Genomic DNA, 21,030 nt, shown 5'->3' with positions numbered 1-21,030 from the left:
AACTCCAGTATAGATTTGGCCTTGTGTTGTATGTTATTCAAAGGTGAATTCCTCTCCCAGTCCCTAGTGTAAAGCAGACTGAAGCAGGTTTTCCTCTAGGATTTTGCCTGTGCTTAGCTCCACCCCATTTATTTTTATCCTGAAAAACTCACCAGTATTTGCTGATGTCAAGCATACCCATACCATAATGCAACCACCACCATGCTTGAAAATAAGGAGGCAGTTACTCAGTGATGTGTTGGATTTGCAGTATCACTTTAGTCCCTTGTTGTGTACAGGATGCATGTTTTGGAATATTTTTAATTTGAATATATTTGTATTCTTGCTTTCACTCTGTCATTTCGGTCATTATTGTGGAGTCACTACACTGTTGTTGATCCATCCTCAGTTTCCTCCGTTACATCTAGCTAGACGTGTCATGTCGTAACGTACAGCAAGCATAAAGCAACTATTTCTGTCTCACAATCTCTCTCCACCAGGTGTAGCACTTCTCTCATCCTTTAAAAACAAGAAATGGACAGTGACGGTGGTAAGGGGGGGATACTTAGTCATTTTTTGCGTCATCATTGCATGCGATTCATTCTCAAAGCCGCTGTTTACTTCTAAGATCACTTTAGATACCGCCCTAAAAACCCGATTCAAATTCGTGATAAACCTTCAAAATAGGTATGTAATCACACATTATATAAACTCTTTATAGTGTTTTATTTACATTTTAGAGGCAATAAGGTGATACGTTGGACAGATCGAGTGAAAAAAAGCTATTTGCAATTTTCCAACACGTCTACTCTCCATCTCACCCGCATTAGTTTCACTTCCCCACCCGCCATTTTTAAAAACACCCGAAGGGGCTCATTGCCTGCTTGAATTATGCAGAAACGGGCAGTGTTTAGGTCATGTCATTTATTTTGTTGGAAAGGGGAGAAATTGTGCTTTACAATGTGGTTAGGTCATGGTCAGTTTGATCCTGGTTGGCAATACGTGAACATGCCAGTTATAGCTAGTTAATAAAGAGCTACATTAAGAAATATCCTGTAGTACTGCATTTTATTATTGTCACGGCTGGCTGAAGGACTGGACCAAGGTGCAGCATGGTAAGCGTACATTTTCTTTATTTAAAAATGACGTTGACAAAACAAAGAACAAAACCAAACTGTGAAGCTTTGGGCTATGTGCCCTAAACAAAGTCAAAATTAACTTCCCACAAAACAGGTGGGGGAAAAGGGTACCTAAGTATGGTTCTCAATCAGAGACAACGATAGACAGCTGTCCCTGATTGAGAACCATACCAGGCCAAGACATAGAAATACAAAACATAGAAAAAAGGACATAGAATGCCCACACCCTGGCCTAACCAACATAGAGAATAAAAAGCCTCTCTATGGCCAGGGCGTGACAATTATTTTGTACAAAGTGTGCAAAACAAGACATGGTGTCAGAGGTCTTACAAGATGGATTTTTCTGGAGTTCCTTCACCTCGAATGGACTGGGAGTCTACAAACTTACCCAATGCATGGCGTAAGTTCAAACAGCATGTGGAGCTAATGTTCACGGGGTCCTCTGAAGGACAGAGGAGAAGAGGGAAAATGCAGCTACTTGCTCCTCTGGATCGGTGAAAAGGGAGAGATATTTACAACACATGGACATTTTCCGAGGCTGAATCGAAGGTACTGAAAACGTACTACGATCGTTTTGAAGCATATGTTGCGCCGAAGAACAATACGATTTTCGCTAGGTACAAATTCCATGAGAAAGTACAGGGACCTAGCGAGCCTTTTGAACAGTTTGTGATAGAGCTGCGTCTGCTTGTGAAAGACTGTGATTATGCAAACAAGGATGAGATGGTCAGGGACCGTATTGTATTTGGAATACACTCACCGCGAGTGAGTGAGAAACTTTTGAATGTTGGGTCTGAGGTAACGTTGGACAAAGCTATCGACATAGCCAGATCTCACGAGCTAGCACAGGCTAAGATGAAAACCATTTTGCATGGTAGCACTAGCGCATCAGCAGTCAGGCAGACAATGGAGAGAGACATAACTCGAAAGCAGAGCGACAGACTCAAAACGCCCCAAAACATGTGGATATTGTGGATACAAAGGGCATGGTGAACAAGGAAATTGCCCAGCTAAAGGCAAACAGTGTACTAAATGTGGAAAATTGAATCACTTTGCAAAAGTGTGCAGAGCTTACAGAGGAAAAACAGTACACACAGTGAGTGAAGATGAAATGTCAATCAAAGAGTCAAACGCTCATGAACTGTTTATTGATTCAGTGACACAGAAAAGTAAAATATCAGAGACAGAGCAAGCCTTTGCTGACATTGACATAGGAACACAAGGCACAGAGCTAAAGTTCAAACTAGACACTGGTGCACAAGTAAACATTATTCCTCTGAATAAGTACCACAGCTTGACATCTGAGTGCGAGCTACAGCCCACCACGCACAGACTGACTAGTTATGGTGGTGAACAGCTCCCAGTAAAAGGCACTTTCAAATGCAAATACAAGGAAAGTGACATGATGTTGGACTTTTATGTTGTTGACACTAGAGCACCTGCAGTGCTAGGTCTTAAAGCATGTTTAGACATGGACCTCATCAAGCTAGTTTTATCAGTGACAGCACCAGTAGAGACAGACAATTTACTGGAGGAGTTTGCTGATGTTTTTACAGGAATAGGATTATAACCAAGAGAATGTACCATTCACATTGACCCAGACGCAACCCCTGTGGTCTACCAACCGAGAAAGATTCCCCTTGCTCTCCGTGCCCGTCTGAAGAAAGAGTTGGAGAGCATGGAGCAATCTGACATAGTCACCAAGGTTACAGAACCGACTGACTGGATAAACGTGTTAGTGGTGGTGGAGAAATCATGCACAGGCAATTGTTAGAGTTGCGTCAATTCAAATCTGGTATCAGGATAAATATGACAATGAGTCACATTCTTATAATTTGGGATCAAATATGCTCTGAAAGCAAACATGTTGACATGAGTACCCTGATATCGGGGAATTTGTGCCATTCTGAAAATTTTTATTAGCTAAGCAATAAGTGGTAAATGCAAGTTTCGTATATACGGGCTCTCTGTCCCACCTCGCAGGGCAAGCAGAGAACTGACAAGACGTATGTAAAACAGTATCCTTTATACTGTGATAGACAGTTCCAACCTGTCTGTTGGCCTATCACAGTAGAGACTGGGCGTGGTTTAAACTTGCTCAGCCTATTGCAGGCGCTCAGGCGGGTCCCCGCCTCTTGGCGCTTCTGTTGATAGATGTAACTGAGGCTTGTGAAGAACATCCAGGCTCTCATGCTCCATGCCGTTATCTCGCACCTGGCTCCTGTTATCTAACAAAAGACCGCTTGTTCTCGCAACACCGCTCTGAATGTGCCCCCCTCCCAACTAATTTGAACAGTTCCTGTCTTCATGCTTCTCTGTATTTTTCCATCATGAGAAAGTCCCATGGCCCTGATACTTTTAACAATGTTTCAAGTCAGCTATGTTGCATAACACATACATACATCCACACAAGCCAACAGCAGATAATATTCAATCATATATATGGTAATGGCTATAATGTAAAACTCAGAAACCTCATACAAGCTCCGAGTATGTCTCGACCCAAGAGACTTGAACAAGGCTATCAAACGTCCCCATTATCCTTTACAGACGCTAGATGGCATCACACACAAGCTAGCGGGAGCTCACTACTTCAGTGTCATGGACGCTAGATCAGGCTACTGGGCTGTCAAGCTCACAGAAGAGTCATCTAAGCTCACAACATTCAACACAACGTTTGGACGCTACAGGTTCCGTCGCCTGCCTTTTGGGATTATCTCAGCCCAAGATGAGTTTCAGCGAAAGATCGACGAAGTGTACGAAGACCTCGATGGAGTTGTGGCCATTGTGGACGACATCCTTGTCTATGGTCGAACCAAAGAGGAGCACGACCGAAACCTCAGCGCGATGCTGCAAAGGTCCCGCGAGAGAGGAGTCCGGCTCAACCCCGAGAAGAGCACAGTCGGCGCTACAGAGGTCAGCTACTTCGGACATCTTCTCACAGCGACTGGAATCAAGCCAGATCCACAGAAGATCTCAGCCATAAAAGAAATGGAGCCACCAAAGAACCGTGCAGAGCTGGAAACAGTGCTTGGCATGGTCACCTACTTAGCCAAGTTCGCACACAGCCTCTCCAATGCTAATGCACCCCTGTGTCAACTGCTAAAGCAGTCCAGTGAGTTTCTCTGGGACAAGCAACACGACATTGCTTTCCAGAATGTGAAAGAATTGATCACGAGAGAACCAGGACCAATCCTTGCCTACTACTACTCCGACAAAGAGCTCAGACTCCAAGTGGACGCGTCGAAGTATGGACTAGATGCAGTGCTACTGCAAGAAGGAAAGCCCATCGGCTACGCATCCAAATCCATCACAGACTGTGAAATCAACTACCCTCAAATCGAAAAGGAGCTCTACGCCATTCTGTTCGGATGTAAAAGTTTCCATCAGTATATACAGTGGGGCAAAAAAGTATTTAGTCAGCCACCAATTGTGCAAGTTCTCCCACTTAAAAAGATGAGAGAGGCCTGTAATTTTCATCATAGGTACACTTCAACTATGACAGACAAAATGAGAAAAAAAAATCAGAAAATCACATTGTAGGATTTTTAATGAATTTATTTGCAAATTATGGTGGAAAATAAGTATTTGGTCAATAACAAAAGTTTCTCAATACTTTGTTATATACCCTTTGTTGGCAATGACAGAGGTCAAACGTTTTCTGTAAGTCTTCACAAGGTTTTCACACACTGTTGCTGTTTTTTTGGCCCATTCCTCCATGCAGATCTCCTCTAGAGCAGTGATGTTTTGGGGCTGTTGCTGGGCAACACGGACTTTCAACTCCCTCCAAAGATTTTCTATGGGGTTGAGATCTGGAGACTGGCTAGGCTACTCCAGGACCTTGAAATGCTTAGTTACGAAGCCACTCCTTCGTTGCCAGGGTGGTGTGTTTGGGATCATTGTCATGCTGAAAGACCCAGCCACGTTTCATCAGCTGATGGAAGGAGGTTTTCACTCAAAATCTCACGATACATGGCCCCATTCATTCTTCCCCTTTACACGGATCAGTCGTCCTGGTCCCTTTGCAGAAAAACAGCCCAAAGCATGATGTTTCCACCCCCATGCTTCACAGTAGGTATGGTGTTCTTTGGATACAACTCAGCATTCTTTGTCCTCCAAACACGACGAGTTGAGTTTTTACCAAAAAGTTATATTTCGGTTTCATCTGACCATATGACATTCTCCCAATCTTCTTCTGGATCATCCAAATGCTCTCTAGCAAACTTCAGACGGGCTTGGACATGTACTGTCTTAAGCAGGGGGACACGTCTGGCACTGCAGGATTTGAGTCCCTGGCGGCTTAGTGTGTTACTGATGGTAGGCTTTGTTACTTTGGTCCCAGCTCTCTGTAGGTCATTCACTAGGTCCCCCCGTGTGGTTCTGGGATTTTTGCTCACCGTTCTTGTGATCATTTTGACCCCACGGGGTGAGATCTTGCGTGGAGCCCCAGATCGAGGGAGATTATCAGTGGTCTTGTATGTCTTCCATTTCCTAATAATTGCTCCCACAGTTGATTTCTTCAAACCAAGCTGCTTACCTATTGCAGATTCAGTCTTCCCAGCCTGGTGCAGGTCTACAATTTTGTTTCTGGTGTCCTTTGACAGCTCTTTGGTCTTGGTCATAGTGGAGTTTGGAGTGTGACTGTTTGAGGTTGTGGACAGGTGTCTTTTATACTGATAACAAGTTCAAACAGCTGCCATTAATACAGGTAACGAGTGGAGGACAGAGGAGCCTCTTAAAGAAGAAGTTACAGGTCTGTGAGAGCCAGAAATCTTGCTTTTTTGTAGGTGACCAAATACTTATTTTCCACCATAATTTGCAAATAAATTTTTTAAAAATCCTACAATGTGATTTTCTGGATTTTTTTTCTCATTTTGTCTGTCATAGTTGAAGTGTACCTATGATGAAAATTACAGGCCTATCTCATCTTTTTAAGTGGGAGAACTTGCACAATTGGTGGCTGACTAAATACTTTTTTGCCCCACTGTATATGGACGATAAGTCATTGTGGAATCCGACCACAAGCCTCTTGAGTCAATTATGAGGAAACCACTAGCCGCTGCCCCGTCAATGCTACAGAGAATGATCCTTCAACTACAAAAATATGACTTCACAATCACTCACCGTCCAGGCAAAGACATCCCTGTCGCGGACACACTCTCAAGGAAGTTTCTTACCTATAAGGACAGCAGCCTCAGTGAAGGCATAGATATGCAAGTGCACACTGTGTACAGCTACTTACCAGTTAGTGACACCAAACTGAAGGAGATCCAAGCAGAAACAGAAAAGGACTCACAACTCGCACAGCTGAGGAAAGTCGTACAGGATGGATGGCCTGAGGAGAGGAGAAAATGCCCTCACAGCGTCTCAGAATTATGGAACCATCGTGATGAACTATCACAGATCAACGGAATAATTTTCAAAGGAGAGAAAATCATTATTCCTACCAGTCTCAGAGAAGAGATTTTGACAAAGTTCCATGCTGGACACATGGGCATGGAAAAGTGCAAACAGAGAGCACGGGACATTTTGTTTTGGCCCGGAATGTACAAACAAATAGAGGACATTGTTGGTAAATGTGCCATATGTCTTGAAAGACGCCCCTCAAACACCAAAGAGCCAATGTTACCTCACTGTATCCCAGACCGACCCTGGCAGGTCTGTTCACCCGGAACAACGAGGACTACATGAGGACTACATCGTAACAGTGGACTACTGCAGCAGATACTTCGAACTCGACAAGCTTCACAGCACCACATCTGGAGCTGTGATACACAAGCTGAAAGCAGCCTTTGCCAGTCATGGCATTGTAGAGACTTTAATATCTGACAATGGGCCCTGTTACAAATCAAATGAGTTTGAATCCTTCACAAATGCATGGGAGTTCACACAAGCCCACATTGCCCTCAAAGTAATGGCCTTACTGAAAAATCTGTGCAGATTGCTAAATCACTCATGGACAAAGCAAAAGAGTTGCACCCGTGCCCCCCATGTTGACTCCAACTATTCTTGATACACACAGGAAACTGTTGGGCGTGAAAGACACAGCAGCGTTGCAGTTCTTGGCATAAACAGGTTTGCATGACGCCTACTACCATACCCCGTTCAAAGGCATTTCATTCTTTTGTCTTGCCCATTCACCCTCTGAATGGCACGCATTCACAATCCATGTCTCAAATATCTCAAGGCTTAAACATCTTTCATTAACCTGTCTCCTCTCCTTCATCGACCAGGAATGCAAACGAGTCACCTTTCGGCGAAATTCGACGTTTTGAATCCAAAATAGGTAACCTACGTGATTTGTGTAGAGCCGATGAGAAACGTTTGGATATAACCAACTTGCTAGTTACAGCAAGTTTGCCACTTGAAGCAGCGCGTCCCTGAAGGCAGTTTGCCACTTATAGCAGCGCGGCCCTGAAGGCAGTTTGCCACTTCTAGCAGCGTGTCCCTGAAGGCATTTTGCCACTTAAAGCAGCCCGTCCCTGTCTAGCAGCGCGTCCCCGAAAGATAACGAAGAGGTAGGTGAGAAGCCTGACCACGGACACGGGGTGAGACGGTGATGAAGCATACTTCACGAGCCGTAACCGAAAAGCCACTGCTATTTGGAAAGTTTGAGGTGAGGGAGAAAGTGTGGTGGAACAGTATTGTTAGCATTGTTAAGTATCTTGCTCGCTGGATCGAATTCTTCGTTAGCTAGCCAGAGAAATGTTGAGCAACATTAGCCAACTTAGCTGATAAAATAATTGAGTTTATGGTGTGAAAATTAGCTTGCTAATAAAGTCAGACAGCTAACGTTACCTAGCTAACATTACAACATCAGATGATCTAACGTTAGTAACCTAACCAATTATCTATAGTATTAACTGGTATACGACTTCTTGCTGTTCCTCAAGTTATAACTTTAACTTAGTTGCTTATTGGACTCTGGCAATCTGTGTGAAATGTTAACCAGCTAACTACTATCTATGAACTAATGTTTTCCCTCTACAGTATGTGATAGATAGATGTGTGTGGTCACAAGCGTTCTATTATAAAGGCTGTCATGGCTAACTGCAATACCAGTGTATTGTTTTTTCTCAAGGATTAAGTGTCATTTGCAGTAAAGTCTAGGCAACAAATAACATTGGATTGCTTTCTTTACATTTTTTAGCCGCGAGTTAGGTTCACATTAACCGCTTGTTATTTTACTTACAGAGACCGATCATGTAGATCATATTCTTTGTTGTTTAATTAGTTAAAACCTGCAATTCCCCCTAGCAGGGATTTATTTTGCATTTTTCAGTGCAAAATAAAGTGTAACCTTTTTGGGCCCTCACCAGTTTGCATCCCTGATCTACACTGATTGCAGTGGATTTAACAACTGACATCAATAAGGGATCATGGCTTTCATCTGTTCAACCTATGTCATGGAAAGAGCAAGTGTTCTTAATGTTTGTACACTCAGTTTATAGGGGCTCTTTGACGTCAGCCTATTCTACGAGTTGCTATTCACGTCATGAAGAAGTAGTCCCCAAGAAGTAGTCCCCTAAACCACGCCCACAAATTGGGGATGTCAACTGCCATCTGCGCCTATTTAACATTGTCTAGATTTACGTAGTTAGTGCTTTTAACAAAATAACTTTTGGGGTTCTCATAGGCTTACAGTTGTCTTGATAATTACTTGAACAGTCACTAAGATTATATTTGTTTATGATCGTTGCAAAATACCTATTATTGATGCAGCAGTTGTTAGCTAGAATGCTAACGCTCATTGACAGGCTCGTAACATAGCTAGTCAAAGAGCATTTTACTGGTTGAAGTTTAAGTGATTTAAAAAAAAAGTATAATGCCGTTGACTGGCAATGATGACAAACATTATATTAAGCAAGACGTTCATACGAGCCTTATAATCCAATTAAAATGCAAAAGTAGTGTGAAATGCACTCATGCTGTAAGCAACATGTAAATTTCGTTTTTTTTTTTGCTTGCTGTCTTTGAGAAATCCCCCGTGTTTTCCCCCACGGTAAGGAAATTCTGAGAATCTAGGATTGTATATCTATGGATGTCATGACTGACTAGTTAAAGACCAGAGACGCTAAATTATCCTAATGTCTATGTTCTCACCCTGTGAAGAATGGCCTTGACTGCAGTCAATGTCATAGTCCAAATGCACAAACACACGTGAGCGTCAGTCCAACACAAACAGTGATAATGAGGGGCAATCTCAAGCCATGAGAGTGGTTTCCATTCAGGGCAATGTATTCAGGGCATGGTGCTCCATTAGATAATACCAGTGACCAAGGGGACAGACTTTACATCATGCAATGTAATTTCTCCAGAACAGCAGTTACATGTCAGTAGCAAAACATAAAGCACAATTAGTAACATTAGCATTTCCAGACCAATTCCCTATGTGAACTGCCCAACAATACTGAAATCAGGCTTTGTAGTATCTGTTTTATCTTGTGACAAAGTGTCCTGGTTCAATTATGTTCTGTTTCAGAGAAAATTGCTTGTGAAATAGTAACTACAAAATCCAAGTAAAAACCAAGGAAAATTGGTGGTCATGGTTGATATGCATAACAATTACTTCATAACAAGATTATACATCAGTGCATTATCACTTATCTACCTACAACGTATGTGGCTGGCTAGCAAAGATAATGTAAAGCCATTTTCCTCAGTTTCACTGTTGGCATAGTTACTGCATTTTGCCTTTGTAGGGTAGTACATGAAACAGCCTAAATAATGGAAACACTTGAGTAAATGAGGGATGCGAAACATATTAAAAGCAGGTGCTTCCACACAGGTGTGGTTCCTGAATTAATGAAGCGATTAAAATCCCATCATGCTTAGGGTCATGGCTACTATGGCTTTGCTCCCATAGGATGACATTGCCTCTATCCACAGGGCACGAGTGGTCACTGAATGGTTTGAGGAGCAAGAAAATTATGCAAACCATATGCCATAGCCATCTCAGTCACCAGATCGCAACCCAATTGAACACTTATGGGAGCGCCCTATTAAGACATTGTTGGTGTCATGGTTCCTCCTGACACCAGAGGGATGCGAAGAGACTTTTATTGGACTCAGGTGTGTCTTATTTCATGATTGTGTCCCTGTTAAAAGAGGTGTGTTTTCTGTGGTTCTTTGCAGGTCGCTTCCTGAGTGAGTTTGAAACGTAGTGTGGTTTTTCTAGTGTACTGTGATCCTGTGGCTACTGTTTCTCAGTAAAGTATTTCATGTTTATCCTTAACTACTGATTCCTCGTCTGGTCTCTTCTCTGCACCTGGGTCCAACTTCACCACGTCACAGTTGGTGTTTCCTTTATTTTAGCAGACACCTGTAGAGTATTTCCCCGTTAAGAATGTAGTACGTTTCATGCCCAAATCATCTCAAAATTATTTAAAACCAATTCATGAAGTAACAATCCAGATTTGAACATGACATTTAATAGATTAATGGAAATTACATTATCCGGTCATGGTGGAATAAACAAAATTGCCACTACTGCCACCATTTTTTTTGTTGTTGTAGATGGCTCTATTTCTGAAAATATTCATGGCCCCAAACTGTTTGTGTACAAAGTTTCATGCTTTTTAATTAATTTTTATTTTTTTTACCCACTTTTCTCCCCAATTTCGTGGTATCCAATTGTTAGTAGTTACTATCTTGTCTCATCGCTACAACACCCGTAAGGGCTCGGGAGAGACGACGCTTCTTAACACAGTGCGCATCCAACCCGGAAGCCAGCCGCACCAATGTGTCAGAGGAAGCACCTGGCGACCTGGTTAGCGCGCACTGCGCCCGGCCCACCACAGGAGTCGCTGGTGCGCGATGAGACAAGGATATCCCTACCGGCCAAACCCTCCCTAACCCGGACAACGCTAGGCCAATTGTGCGTCGCCCCATGGACCTCCCAGTCGCGGCCGGCTGCGACAGAGCTTGGGCGCAAACCCAGAGTCTCTGGTGGCACACAAAGTTTCATGCTTTTAATGAAAATGTGAACGATATCTTCAGCCTTAAAAATCTGATCTCCTAACCAAAACAGGCAGTATCCAAACCCATTTACATGGACATCCAAAAGTCTGTGTCTATAATTAGGCTGTTCATGACTTCCAATCCGCAACCTCCCTATAAAACTACTGTTGGCTAACCCCATTCCGTACAAATTTGCGCAACCGCGGCATTCAAACGAGGCTGCAATGAAAACTAATGGGACCTTAGCGACTGTGTTGGCATCAAAATCTGGGGTATGAACGATGTTTCTATTCAAGCTTTGATTGACATGTTAATAGCCCGATAGTATAGTAAAAAAGTTGAAAAAACAGACCCCTCTGACGCTGTACATTAAATAATGACGTATCATGACTTAACGTAAAGCACTTATAATGCAACTCATTCTGTGTCATACAGCCTCTCTCCAACGCTTCTCTCACAGATTAAAAACAAGAAAGGGATAGTCAATTGTACCATCTTGACTCTCAAAAGCTGTGACAGCCGCAGTTTACTTGTGAATATTACTTTAGCACCACTGTTGATAATGGGATATGTAGGAGAGCGAGCCGGTCAAGGATCGATTCAGACAAGGTGGTAAATTGTATGACAAGTGACAGTTTAATTATGAGTAAAGATATCTGGTACAACGTATACGGGCCCATTTCATTCAGTTCATAAGGAACCAGCAGAAAAGAAGCCCCGCTAACAGTTTGCACATGTCTCATATACAGAACAGAAAGTAGGTTGATTCTAGAAGATCGGGTCTTCGGGTTGGTTCAGGCTGAGGTGTAGTCTTCTTGGATTGGCCCTGTTGGGCCGTCCGTCATCCCTCTGAGTCTTGTCGTGCCGTTCCTTGTCACACAATGTTCAGCTAAAAAAGGAGATTTGGTGTGTGCGCTGGTTTCTGCAAGTCAAGGCTGTCTCTTCCTCCCAATGTGTGGGTGTATGTCTTATCTGTGTGTCCTCGGCAGTTAGTGTGTGTAATGTGTGTGTGCTGTGTGTGTGGGTGTGGGAGCTATCCTGTATGGGACCTAACATGTTTTACTGTGAAAATACGTTGTCTCAGTTATAGCAATGTAATAGCAGTAGGCTGGTCACCTGCATAAGAAATAGCACTTCCTTACAAATCCCTCTCTTCACGTCTCCCCAGAGACGTGACACAACCTAACTAGATCCAGACACAAAAAGAAAACTTTTCCCAGAAGGAAAAGTTTTGTGATTCCCTCTCTTCACATCTCCTAAGAGATGTGACATAAACTAGGCTAACAATTACAAAGTTTAAAATACCTTCATGTTCTCCATTCGATCCCACTATGTACTAGATTGGCTACCAGCCACCTAGGAACTTGCAACCCTCATGTCAAAAGAGAACAACAGCTCATTGAAAAACAGAACAAAAGAAAATGGTGTGAAATTTAAGCCCCCCTTTTTGACACCCACTAGGGTGTCACTCATTATCCCTTATTTCAGCAGTCATAGCATTTCATGAAAAGAAAAACAAAACCTAGTAGGCACTCTCAACCTCATCCTCAAATTCGGGCAGGTCATTAGCAAGCAGAGGAAACATCTGGGAAAGGGGGGAAGGGTCAATAGCTCTAGAGATAACCCTAGTGGTAAGGGAACGGATACATGGAATGCAACAGCATCCACAGAGAACCAAAATGGCCGCGAACACCGAAATGGAGACCAAAATGGAGGAGACCAGGGTTTTATATTTACCAAAGGCACTCATCCAGGAGTCCCACATTGAGGTATCAATCCCAGAATGAGATTTCATTTTACCATTAAGAGTCCTCAAACCTTCTAGGGCTACGGTCAAGCTACCATCGGAGGCTGTGTTATTAGGGATGAAAGTACAACACTGTTCACCAAACATAGTGCAAGCTCCACCTTTCTCTGCCGGTAGCATATCCACTGCAATGCGATTCTGGAATGTATTCTATCCACATTTTTATTAACAGTGCACCACCAACAAATGGAGGACTCAAACCCAGCTGCCACCTGATCCACCAACTTGTACTCGTCAGGAACTCCCCTTGGGACTCCAATGGTGTCTATGTACGTCGGATCACCACTAGATGGGGTGGTGGCACGCCTGGAACGTCCCCTCCAATATTCAGGGTTCACCCTCTGGACCCTAAGGATGAGGTCTCCAGCCTCTGTAGGGTAGATAGAAACAGGCAAAAGGAGAGTAACAAGTGCACAGCTTCCAGTAGTATTGGAGGGTAATTTATCAAACAGGACAGTGTTGCCACACCACCACCCCACATCTGCTCTGGATATTGGCCTGAAACTCCCAACAATGTTGATTGTATCCAGACACCAATTCCCAGGAACCTGTCCCACATTAGTACCGCCTCCCGTCATTTTGACACAGGTGAAATGTGCCCTGGCAACCTTGTTGGAAAACAATGGTTTCCTAGCAGTAGATTTAGTCATGGGATAGACAGCATCCCAGGCAGAGTAATTACAACTGGGGTTATCCGTAGTCATTAATGGGATTAAACATGTTAGAGTCACATCTGTAACAGACTTCTTAAAACACGGTATGATGCAAGCAGCACAACACATCAATAATAAAAATACAAGAATTAGGGTCAGAAATCCAGTAACCACCATACCAGTGTACTTACCAAACCAGGCTCCCAACCAAAAGAACAGTCCAGACTCCTCCACCCCCGCCATGGTCCTCATCTCAGCAGATAGTGCACCAAGCCCATTAAAGGCCTTAGCTATACCACCATCTGGAGTGGTGTTATTAGGAATATACGTGCAACATTGTTCACCGAACATCTTGCAGACTGTCTGGCAACCCTAGATGTGGCCTCAAGCTGTTCAGACAGACCAGTGAGTGCATCACGGGGGTAATTCACAAAACGCTGTTGGTTATAGTAGATATAACTGATCCATGCAGTCTGTCTAGCATCCACTATGGCTGGACCTATAATAGGTAGTAAGTGCCAGAGTCCATCATTCCTACCCAAGGCCTGAAACTCATGAGGAACCCCCACTGGCACTCCCAACAGGTTAGTGTGTATGTCAACTACATCCTCTGTCCATGGAGCACTACATCTATGTCTCCCATGGGATGGAATGTTTTCAGGTCCCCTGGATACAGAACCCAACAGCTGTTCAGAAGTAACATCAACAATGGTCAGTGGAATTATCAAACTGGTCAGAGCACACGTACCTTGCCAGTCTCCTCTAAGAATGGGTCTCAGTACTCTTTTGGGTCCACATATCCACCACACATTAGCCAGACCACTAGTTTGGTTTAGGCCTGTAACTGGCCAAGTGGCATAAATGGTTATGTTACTGCTGCAATCAGCTTCAGGCAATCTCCCATAGTCCATGCCACTACCTGTACCCGTGATGCAACTGTAATTGCCCCCATATGCCTTAACACCCCAAGGGGCCCAGTGAGGAGGTACTGTAGGAAACACAAGGCTCAAAGAGGAACAGAGGGTTGAATTGGGCTGAACCTGGTAAAAACCTCTCAGAATACACAACCACCCCTCTCCTTCTCCTATAGCAAATGGGTGTGTAGCCAGAACAAGTCTAGCATGACTACAAATAGTGCAGTCCTTTCTTCTCAGGGTTTTAGCTGTGTACCTCATATAAGACAGCCACAAATTGTCCCTACCATCAAAACCAGTCTCAGTGCCTAATTGATCAATAGCTGTGTAGTCTCTAACATTAATTACCTGAATGGGATTTTTTAACACAGTGGTGGTAGGTGGCAGGTTCGGTCCAGGGGTGGTAGAGGAGTGTGTCTGGCCCTGGTTCGTCTGGGACCTCTGGTTTTGGCAGCTCCCTAATAGAAAACACACCCATCGTGTCTGTCCCGGTCCTTTGTAGTCCGAGGGTGTAAGTGCCTGCATCAGAGAGCTTAATAGTTTTGATGGTTAGTAGGATTTCATCACCTTTACAAAGTTCAACAGTGCTCCCAGGTTTTCCCCATATGATGGAAAACCTATCCACCTTTGTGGGATCCCCTATGCTATAAGAATACCCTCTTCTCCAATCCTAGAATTGTCCCAAGTTGGTTATCATGTAATCCCCATATGGACACCCTCCCCCATTACACAGGTACACTGACACTCCTGTAAAGCCCCACCCTCTCCCAGAGAACACATCACTAGCAAGAGCCAGACACATCTTCACTTCTATGAACAAAAACAGGGGTGACAGGACAGGGAGGGTTACTTCATTTGAGAGATGGCCCCCGGAATCCTGTTAATTCCAGTTCTCCTCTCGAACACTGTTTATTGTTCGACAGTGCCAGTGTGTCCTACCCTCCCCCGTGCGATATGAATCCGGGTAGCTCTTTCAGCTAGCTGTCACCAGGAGTCCTTGTATGGTCCCCCCAACAAGCCTCTGGGACTGGATTGAGTGACTTCACCTGTAGTTCACCTGTAATGCATAAAATCCTGGACATACAGGCTTGGTTAACAAACAGTTTCTCATATGTTTTATCTGATTATATCTTTAGTTTCTTATCCAATAGGCCCCATCCTATCCTAGACCACAATTTACCCATCCCCCTTTTGATACCTGGCTCTGCCCAGGTAACAACCTTACCTACTCTAAATAATGACTTAGGTAAGATTAGTATATTATCCTTCTGTTCTGACATTATCATGTAGGAGCGCCCCTTTCATTTTCCACATGTCCAATTCTCCCTTTTGTCTCCACTCAGTAACTGTTATCTACACATTCTGTTATCTTTGCTCGTCCTGGCTCCCTTTTAAAACTTCTCCTCTCTGCTCCCCAACCTTCAAGGTCTCTGCAGTGCAGGGGAGGGCTCTTCTGTCTGCCTTTTCCCCTTATCTGTCTGTAGCTCGTTTTCTCATGTTTCCAAATTTGAACTAAATGTCTCACTGTTTGGCTTTATCTAAACTCATGGATTTTTTTTTAGAAAAACATGTCTATGGTGGCACTTTCTAAAGTCCTTATATAGGTTAATTAAACCCCACTATAATTAATTTACCTTAAAAAATAAAATACAAAATAAAAAAATTAAAAAAAAAAAAAAACGTATTACCCATGACCACAAATTAAATATTCAAATGGCACCCCCTATATACAGGTGTTAAAACCAAACACAAATATCTCAATTTCTTCCCTGCCCTGTTGGCTCAAAATATGTTCCAAATACTTAACATGAGTCTACCATAAATAAAACTTATCCTAGCTAAAATTTCACACCACGTTCATCAGAGAAAATATATTGACACTATAATGTAAATTTCACTGCCTTTTTGTATTAAATTACCTTAATATCAGTATTACAAATTACCCTAGATTCTCCATCCAAATGGCTTTCCAATGAGGCTGATCAGACCACAAAGGAAAGTTACAATGGAGGTCATAAGTCATACCACCCCTTCAAAGAAGTGTTTCTTACTATATTAAACAACATTCCTCTATCAAAAGATTTCACCTATTTAATTAAGACTCAGAAAATAAAAACATATAATATTTCATATGTGAGTGTACCCCTTTAAGATATCTTGTCTCTGGGAACATGGAAATCCCCTTAAACCCAAAACGTTTGCTACAAACAAAACCTAATAATTATAATAATACCTTCAAATAATTTGTTTAAAATTTCCTCAATGTTTCATGTAACTCATTCAGTCTTTAAAGGATTGTCTCCTCAAAATGCTTTATACCCTGCCAATAAACTCACACAATTGTGATAAACGTGCACTGTCCCTTTAACATAAAATAATATCAGCCTGCAATCCACTCTGCGGGCCTTTCATTGTTCCCCATAATGAAAACAGATTCTAATGTTAGTATACCTTAACCTCCTGTTTAATTTCAGTGGTGTTATCTGAACAATCAAACCAAAATCAATAACCGGGAAGTACTTGTGTAAATTAATTAAAAGAACAAAATAAATCTACCTTATTTCTCAGCACTTGGTTAGAACATCACTCCCGTTTTACATCGACCACACCCTTCGCCCCGTCCCTAGTGTATATCTTATCTATTATTCAGTGGCTCAATTAATGTTTAACGTAAGTATGTTCAGATGTTGATTATGTAATTCTACAATATTAGTATAGTTCAAACCTCATAATATAAATCTACACACAGAATTTTACGTTAATAGAGTTTAACACTTTTTCCAACAGTCATGCACACCCCCTCAATATTCTATGATATAACTCCCATCAGCAAGCCTGCGACTTTTTCAACATTCTCACCGGTACTGTCACGTTCTGACCTCTATTTCCTTTGTTTTGCATTTATTTAGTATGGTCAGGGCGTGAGTTGGGTGGGTACCACCTCATGGTACCACCTCATTCATACCGATATTAGTTCCCGACTGAATATCAAGCGTATTTCATGCACCCCAGCAAGCAGACCAGTGGGAGACACAATGGCCCCGCCTTCTGTCCATTCTCCGTACAGCTTCTCACCCCGTCTCTTCCACTCCTTACCCTCTCTGCCTTCATTCAATTCTAGAGTGGACTTCAGCGTTTTCAACACCTTTTCTATATTCAACGATATTTTATGTACATTACAATACTGTCAACAACCTATGCCTTTACTAAAACTGCCTCACTCAAACTTGGTAGTCAGTGCGCCGACTTTACTACCCGATGTACTTCACACACACACCTATGCTTTGTTAGGACCTTAGAGAGACCCTTTCCCAAAGGCTAAATCGGTCTCAAGTCCGAGTAATCAATTCAAATATCCGTCATTCACACTTGGCCCTGCCTAGTACATCACATTCGCATCATATGGCTTTCCATTCGCACTTTGGTGGTCACTCGTTACCCACCATTCATACATGTAGTAAGTGTTCTCTGTTACCACCTACCAGCCAGGCATACTAGTACATCCCATACACAATGCACCATTAAGTATTGTCGATCAATAATAAAATTGCAGTTGCCAATAGAGATATTACTTTCTCAACTATTTTCCAATCTCACACATCATAATAGTTTAAATTTAGTAATTTACATCAAACAGCAGAGAGGGATTTGGCGACATCTCCTGAGGGAGGTCCGTCAGCTCATCTTCCCCCTCTGTGGGAGTAACCACCCCCATCATTTCTGGTTTCTTATTCAGTTGCACTCTGCGCGTCTCCTCGATAGCCCAAGTTCCTATTTTTTAGTTCCGCTTCTGCTCTTTCTCTCTGTTTAGTCCCTTGATTCTTAAATAAACGGCTCTTGTTTCTTTCTACCTCCTTGTCTCTAGCCTCCTGCAACGTCTCTCTTAACCCACATTCCATTGTTTTCAACTGGGCCCCTGTTGGCGGCCCCCCTCCTAGATAACCTGCTTGTGTCCATCTTAACTTCAATCCCTCCCAAACTTTCTTGATATGCTTCCATTGTTCCTTTCCCCCTGATCTATATTCCATTTTTTGGTCTAGGAAATCATTAAATTTCAGCTTAGGAGTGTTAGGGGTCGCCATGGTGAATTTGCTTTAATCGGAATTAAATGTATCTTAATTTGAATTTAATCGGAATTTAATCGGAATTCTCACAGACTACCTGAATATACTTAGCCCGTCGTTAGTTAATATCAACGATGTATTCTTGGAGACACTATTGCTCGTACTCTGCCTTATCTCAGAGCTTCTCCTTCGTATATCCAGAATTTTCAACAATAATGGTTTAATGATTGGATAATACTTTTAGAATTTAGGAAATAATAACAGGGTCTTGTGAAACTCTGTTTACATTTATACTATAGTCGATACACAAACATTCTTACATACATATAGAATTAACACAACATATTTTGCGACTTCTCACAATTTTACATTTATCACATCATTTCACTGTTCACATATTATTTCATCATTCTCATTTCAAGGACCTGACTGGGCGCTGCCAGACCGGACACACTAGCCGGACTATCGGTCCACTACGTATTTACTTTTTATAGACCACCTTACCGGACTCTGCCGGACCGGACACAATGCCGGACTGTCGGTGTTACAAATCTATTGCCCAATTATAGACCACCTTACCGTCTGCCGGACCGGTCACTAGCCGGACTATCGGTGTTACAAATCTATATTGACTATATTTTATTCCTTACTGGTCGCTGCCAGACCGGTCACAGCCGGACTATCGGAATATTCTATATCTACTATCACTTATCCCTGACCGGACACTACCGGACCGGACACAAGCCGGACTATCGGGATATTCTAATTCCCACATATGTTTACTTCACTGTCAATTTCAAGTCAATTATTTATGTTAAATTTACACCAAAATTCTTACCCACACTCGGTACTACTGATCGTAATTTGGTATGACTATTCGACAATATGCAAAGTTCGATTTAACCGGTTTTGCTTACCTTATTTTGTGGTCGACCAGAGATCAGTTTCCCGAGTTGAGCAGAATTGTTGTCCTCCCCCTAAAGTTTTCACCTGTCCTCCGGGAACCGTCCTTTCACCAACTCGCCCCTCACACCCACATCAACCACTCTGGACTGGGTCGTTAGTAAACCATCCTCTGCTACCAAGATTCTGTTGATAATGGGATATGTAGGAGAGCGAGCCGGTCAAGGATCGATTCAGACAAGGTGGTAAATTGTATGACAAGTGACAGTTTAATTATGAGTAAAGATATCTGGTACAACGTATACGGGCCCATTTCATTCAGTTCATAAGGAACCAGCAGAAAAGAAGCCCCGCTAACAGTTTGCACATGTCTCATATACAGAACAGAAAGTAGGTTGATTCTAGAAGATCGGGTCTTCGGGTTGGTTCAGGCTGAGGTGTAGTCTTCTTGGATTGGCCCTGTTGGGCCGTCCGTCATCCCTCTGAGTCTTGTCGTGCCGTTCCTTGTCACACAATGTTCAGCTAAAAAAGGAGATTTGGTGTGTGCGCTGGTTTCTGCAAGTCAAGGCTGTCTCTTCCTCCCAATGTGTGGGTGTATGTCTTATCTGTGTGTCCTCGGCAGTTAGTGTGTGTAATGTGTGTGTGCTGTGTGTGTGGGTGTGGGAGCTATCCTGTATGGGACCTAACATGTTTTACTGTGAAAATACGTTGTCTCAGTTATAGCAATGTAATAGCAGTAGGCTGGTCACCTGCATAAGAAATAGCACTTCCTTACACCACCCTAAATGTCCGATTCAAATTCAACACAAACCTTCAAATAGGTATGTAATGACACATTATATAAGTCCTTTATAGTTTTTTATTTACATTTTAGAGGTGATAAGTTGGACAGATCAAGTGAAAAAAGCAGTTTCCCCACACGGCTTCTCCCCCTTTCCCTATCACACAGTAGGTTGCGCTTTAAAAAGACCCTACAGAGCTCATTGCCTTCTTCAATCATGCAGAGACAGGCAGCATGAGGTTTTTGTCATTGATTTTGCTGGAAATGGGAGAAATTGTGCTTCACAATGGTATTCATATTACAGTTGACCTGGAAGTATTATGTTTTGGGGGCTGAAAAAAGGTAAGTTGTATGTTACAGCGCGATGTACAAAAGTGCGTAAGCAAACTATAATTGCATAGGTATGGTCACTATTTCATGCTTTAATTGCTCATCTACATTGCAAATACTTTTTTTGAGATACATGCATGCACAAGTTAGTGAGTGTGCACAGATTCCTTAAGGGGCATGTTTTAATAGCGTGCCATCCCATTTTCAAGTATGGTTTTTAAAACTGGCAAAAGTTCAGCATGGCAGAAGAAAAACATTTGATATACAGCCAGGTCCAAAATGATTGGAACCCTTGATAAAGATGAGCAAATTTGCTATATTGTATGCTAAACATTTTTTATATATTATTTTCTACTAATACAACGGCTCAGAGCTTTGTTTAACAAGTCATCTCAAAAAGATAGGTGTAAATTATTGGCACCCCTATTTTCAACACTCCGCCTCCCTCCCCTTGCGAGAATAACGTCACTGAGCCTTTTTCTAAAATGTTTTATGAGAAT

This window comes from Oncorhynchus clarkii, chromosome 28 (genome assembly GCF_045791955.1).
Source record: "Oncorhynchus clarkii lewisi isolate Uvic-CL-2024 chromosome 28, UVic_Ocla_1.0, whole genome shotgun sequence".
Taxonomy (NCBI): Eukaryota; Metazoa; Chordata; class Actinopteri; order Salmoniformes; family Salmonidae; genus Oncorhynchus; species Oncorhynchus clarkii.
Note: the sequence above shows the minus strand (reverse complement) of the source record.